We start from the raw sequence: 6,000 nt of genomic DNA, 5'->3' as shown, positions 1-6,000 counted from the left end.
GGACCTCCAACCTCCAGCACCCTCGCGCTGGTTGGCACTGATACCTGGGTGGATCAGGACCAAGCCTTTTCCAGTCCGCGACAAGCCATGCCCCAGTGCAGGAGAGAGCTATGTGCTTGAAAGGGATGGCTCAGGAAAAGGTTGACATTTGTGTGGTACGCTTATTTCCTGAAGACCGAGAAGTCTGTGTTTAATATATTTTAGAACAATGTCTGGAAACTGCACTTTACTTTTTCAATGTCTAAACTTCAACAGTGTGGAAAATTTCACTCGTAACCTAAGGATGCCAGACAATGGGACCTGAGTGTAGTATTCATGTCCGTGTGGCTGTTTTATCTCTGGATGCATGGAATGCTTTGAGAATTGGAAACCAACATCCATTCAGGAGGTAATGGTTGCTCCGTGTGTCAGGCCAGCACTGGGTAGATGTCAGGGATAGAGAAACAGAGATCACTGATAAAGTCCCCGCACTCATGGGGCTTATGCAAACGAGCATAAGCTCCCTCACCCTGAGACAGCAAACGAGCAGACAACTAACCAAGGAAGAAGTTGGGCTCCGGTGCTCACACCAAATAGGGTTCTGTGCCTGTCGAAGGGTGAGCCTCCTTAGGCAGGGCAGCCAGGGAAAGAGTGACCTCCGACCTGTCGTTAGGGTGAAGCCAGCTGGTAAGTCTCCGGGCAGGGCCTCCTGGGTAGAGAGGGCAGCAAGTCCCGTGACCCTGGAGCCTGATGAGGCCAGTATGTGCAAAGGACAGTAAAGGTCAGTGTGGCTGAGTGAAGAAGGGAAGTGCCTTCGGAGAGCTGGGCAGAGGCCAGGTCACAGCATCAGTCATAGGTGCTGGTGACGTGTCAGTGAGCTGACAAGCCATGTCCAAGCATATGATGGCAGGGTTTGAGTTACATTGTACAAAGCCCCCCCGCCCCCAGAACTCCAGGGAGAATAAGACACAAATCCACGCATTGCTTATTCTTTGGTAAAAATAAAACACTTTTGAGAGCCAGCCCTTTTGGTCATCTCTGGAGCTATAAGACGAATAAGACTGTGTCCCAGGGGACAGGACACTCATCATTGGTGGAGGGGACTCACCTCGAGCCCAGGAACACAGCATCATACGCGCATGAGCTGTATAGAGGGTCACACTGAAAGTTGTGGAAGCAGAGAGGAGCCAACAGGAACTTTGGGAAAATCAAGGGAGGCTGCTCAAGGAGATGCCATCTGATCTGGGGCCACGAGGCCAACAGCATTCATTTTGACAAAGAGGTTGTGCAAGAATACAGGGGCAGGCTGGAGCAGGTGCAGCTCTAGAGGCACCTGCAGGGGTTCGAGGGTGGCGGGCACAAGGTGAGGTTGGTAAGGAAGCTTGAGGACAGATGAAGAAAGGTCTTAGCACCAAACAAAGGGCTTTTTTCTTTTTCTGGCAGTGGTGGGAAAATCCTCGAGGTGTTTGATCCTGGGCATAACACGGTCAGACTTGCTTTAGAAAACTAATTCGGGGCAGTGTGCCTTGGTTTGGGTTCCCCCAAATCTCAGTCAAGAACTGTGAAGAAGGTAGCCAGTGAATAGGCACCAGCAAGCCAGTGCGGCATTAGGTGGGCAATGAGCTTAATGCCTTAGAGAAACTCTAGAGACTGCAAATCACATGCCTCAGCGTTACCCCAGCCAAAGGCCAGGTTGCAGGGCATGTGCTGACCAGCTCCCTCAGGCCTTGGGGGAGAGCTGCTCTTGGGGTGAGTCCCCCATTGGCAACCACCTGGAGCTGTGAGTGGCACAGCTTCTCACGGCCCTGGGAAGAGCCAGCGGGGACAGGAATGACCCCATGCTGGTGGAAAGTCAGACAGAGCCCGCCAAGAAGTGGGCAGGACACCACCGGGTGAACCATAGTGAGGGAAGCGGGAAGGTTGAGTGGCCTAGAAAATGTAGAGTCAGTGAGCAGGGTCCCGTGTGATTTCTGCCACATCTCCAGTGTTCTCAATTTTGCTTTCTTTAGAAATTTTATTTTAGAGGGGCCCCTGGGTAGCTCAGAGGGTTAAGCATCTGCCTTCGGCTCAGGTCACAATCTCCAGGTCCTGGGATCGAGCCCCACATCGAGCTCCCAGCTCAGTGGGGAGTCTGCTTCTCCCTCTCCCTCTCCCCCTGCCTCTCCCCCTGCTTGTACTCTCTGTCTCTCTCTCTCTCTCTCTCTTAAATAAATAAATAAATAAAATCTTAAAAAAAAAAAGAAATTTTATTTTAGAAAATGTTAATTGAGAAATGCAAGCAGAAAACATCTGACATCACTAGATAGCCTTGAGTCTCCCCAGCAAAGACAAACAAAATTGCATCTTGACATCTGGAGTGTGAATGTGCCGACGTGCAGGGGACAACTTAACCCTTCACCCCGAGGAATAACCCCTGCAGGATGTCCTGTCTCCACAAACAGAATTTTCCCAGGCCACGGCCGTTCCGTAGCCGTACCGTAGAGAAGGCAAACAAGCAGTTGTTGGGTGCACGGCAGGTTGAAGGGAGGTTTTGTCTGGTTTGGTTGGTTTTGTGTTTTGCATTCCCGTGTTTGTTTAATGCGGCAAATTATTTCAGCAATTCCATTACTCAGCAGACAACTTCGCTAATACATTTAAGCTGCCCCCTGCCCCCGTGCATAACTCTTGGCAGCACCTAGCTGAAATCCCTTTTTATCTGAGCAGAGGACTCCAAGGGCAACCTCTCCCCGCGCCGCTGTGGGAGCCACTCCAGCCAGACAAGCGGCTTCCCTCTGGGGTGACAGACTCAACCACACGGCTGTGGTGCGACGAAGGTGAGAAGCTCTTTGTTGCGAAAGAACCTGATCTTTGAGTCTCTAAACCACAAGAAGTGCCCCTAAGACCCGGGAGTCAGAGCAGAAGATGGTGACTGTCAATGACCTCAGACAGCTAAAGGTGACAAACCCACCCTAGTCTGTTTGGGCTGCAGGGTCACAGAGACTGAGTGGATTTTAAACAACAGAAATACATTGGGCGGCGGCCACGGCGGCGGGATGGAGGGAGCAGGGGTTCGGCGGCCTCACCTGTCCCCACTCTTTGGCGGTGATCGGTGGCGGCGGGCAGCATGTGGCAGGCGGGGAGGGCCGCCACCGGGTATGCAACAGAGGAACATGGCTCAAGAAACTAATCACAGCCAAGTGCCTGTGCTTTGTTCCACTGGCTGCGGATTTTACAGAAACCCTCGTACAAATGGCATGTGTGCAATGTGCTATAGAGAACATCTTCAGAGACAGAATAGTAGTAATGGCAGAATAAGCCCCCCTGCAGCTCCTGTCAGTAGTCTGTCTGAATGTTTACCCGTCCAATGCACAGACGGCGGCGTCCTGGACGCTTGGTCACCGTTAGACCCCACCTCTTCATCTGTGCAACCAAGCCCTGTATCAAATCAGTCACTTTATCAGAATCTGTAGCATCTTCCCAAGTGGACAGTACATCTGTGGACAAAGCAGGACCTGAAACAGAAGACCTGCAAGCTTCCGTGTCAGACACAGCACGACAGCCATCTGAAGAGCAAAGCAAATCTCTTGAAAGACCAAAACAAAAAAAGAATCGCTGTTTCATGTGCAGGAAGAAAGTGGGACTTACTGGGTTTGAATGCCGGTGTGGAAATGTTTACTGTGAGGTACACCGTTACTCCGATGTTCACAATTGCTCTTACAGTTACAAAGCTGATGCTGCTGAGAAAATCAGAAAAGAACATCCAGTAGTTGTTGGTGAAAAGATCCAGAAGATTTGAACTCCTGCTGGAATACAAAATCCTTTGACCATCTGCAAACTAAAAATCGACTTGAGGTTTTTTTTCCTAGTCATTGGGAATGTAGAGCAATGTATCTTGCATAGACGTTTTAATCATGCATGTCATCAGAAGAATAGATTTTTGTTTTTGTTTTGAAAATGACTCTGAACATTTATTTCCATTGCAGTTTCTGTGGCTGAAAAGACTTAAGTAACTTTACAAGTATTATCCTTTTAAGATCATTTTAATTTTAGTTGAGTGCAGAGGGCTTTTATAACAAATGTGGAGAAATTTTGGAGGGTCGTGATTTTTCCAGTATTAAACATGAATGCATTGATCTTGCAGTTTATTTTCTCATTGTGTGTGTAACATAGCTTTTCTCTGCAGCACGATCTCTGTCGATGGCGCCCCTCAGGGCACAACTAGTTACCAGTCACTGAATGTATCTTCATCCTTACAGCTGCTTCTGGGTTTTCATTAACAAAGGTTCTACATATGTTAGTATATAGTTTCTTTGCACCCACTATTTATGTCTGAATCATTTGTCACAAGAGAGTGTGTGCTGATGAGATTCTAAATTTGTGTGTTTTTAAATTTTTTTGAGCGAGGGAAGGAAAAGTTGTATGCGTTTCATTGCCGACTGCAGGTTTCTTTCAGATTACGTTCATCGGTCTGTGTGTATACAATATGAAGAATGATCTGAAGTAACTGTGCTGTATTTATGTTTATCCACCAGTCTTTGATTACATAAAAAGGAAAACCATAAAACAAAACAAAACAAAACAAAACAAAACAAAACAGAAATATATTCCTCACGGTTCTGAAAGCTGGAAGTGCAAAATCCAGGTGCCGGCAGATTTGGTGTATGGTGAGGACCCTGTTGCTTGTTGGTTGACCACCATCTTTTCATTGGGCCCCCCGTGATGGGAAGGTAAGGGAACTCTCTGGGGTTTCTTTTATGAAGGCACTAATCCTATTCGCGAGGGCTCCACCCTCATGAGTTCAGCACCTTCCAAAAGCCCCACCTTCTGATGCCATCCCCTTGGAGGAATATGTTTCAATATGTGAATTCAGAGGGGTGGGAGGATGCAAACATTCCGTCCATAACACCCCCCCACACCCCATGTCAGCTGCAAAATGACAAGTCTACAGGATGCAAGAAGGGGCAGAGAAAACCAAACTTGGTGATATGCTCCTGTTTGGGTCCTCCCAGAAGCAGACCCAAGACAAGGATGTGGGTGTGAGTAGATTATCTCATCCCAAGATACAGGAGTGGAGGAGTGGGGAAGTGAGGCCAGAAAGAGAAGGGAGCCCACAAAGGGTGTGCTGGCAAGCAGGTCACCACTGAGGGCAACTGAGACTCTATCCTTCTTGGAAGTTTAGGACCCAGAGTAGACATGCAATCCTGAGTTACCCCACCCCCAAGGAGCAAGGGAGCTGGGGTATTTCTACACCCACCCCCATGAGTCATTGGTTGAGGTCTGTTGCTAGGGGTGGGAAATGTTAATTCTCCAGCATTTTTGTCCTGTACACCAGCAGACTTCCATGGACTAAGTGAGCTGAAGGCAGAGAGACCACAACGCTGGTAGCTGGAAGCCAGTCTGTGTGCCCTGACCTGGTGAAGGTGGGAGCATAGAGACAGGCACTGACCCCCATTTACTGTATGGCATGTGGAAGGTTCTATTTCTTATCCTCAGGCTTCTTTCAATACTTACTGTGGGCTCTACTTTCTTTCTCTGCCCGGAGGCCCAGGACCACTCATGATGATGGCAAACTGACCATCCCCAGAGAGACACCTCTCAATGGCAAGGGGGCAGGGTGCAGCTGAGCTCCATGATGGTGACAAGGCGTCTGTGGTGACTCTCAGACTCTCCATCATCTCCTTCACTCTCGTTCCCTGAGGCTGCAGATCTTTCCACCCTACCTCCTCCTAGTCCAGTTGGCCTCCTACAGAATAGCTTCCCTTATTGGCTCCTGACCCACCATCCTCCCTGCTCCACACCCCCGGGGGGGGGGGGTCACCTCCAAAATGCTTGTGCCTAGCACTCTGTCTGCTTTCCAAGATTCTTCTCAAAAGAAATAATCTGGTTGCTCAGCTTTGCTCAACTAACCACTCCTGGTCTGATGAACATGGCTAGGACAGGGTCCCTGGCCCAAGCCTGGCCATGAGGACATGGGCAAAGGGAAGCTCCCTGAAACAGTTGTGGGTGGGAAGATGCTGACTGATACAACTAATATGGCCCCAT

The 6,000-nt window shown here is 49.1% G+C and overlaps 1 pseudogene; it reads left to right on the top strand.

Moving 5' to 3' along the window:
- Positions 1–1,935: 1,935 nt before the first annotated feature.
- On the top strand, positions 1,936–4,098 carry LOC118531918 (AN1-type zinc finger protein 6 pseudogene; annotated as a pseudogene).
- Positions 4,099–6,000: the final 1,902 nt, after the last annotated feature.

This window comes from Halichoerus grypus, chromosome 10, assembly GCF_964656455.1.
Source record: "Halichoerus grypus chromosome 10, mHalGry1.hap1.1, whole genome shotgun sequence".
Taxonomy (NCBI): domain Eukaryota; kingdom Metazoa; phylum Chordata; class Mammalia; order Carnivora; family Phocidae; genus Halichoerus; species Halichoerus grypus.
Note: the sequence above shows the minus strand (reverse complement) of the source record. Positions and strands in the feature narration are given on the sequence as shown.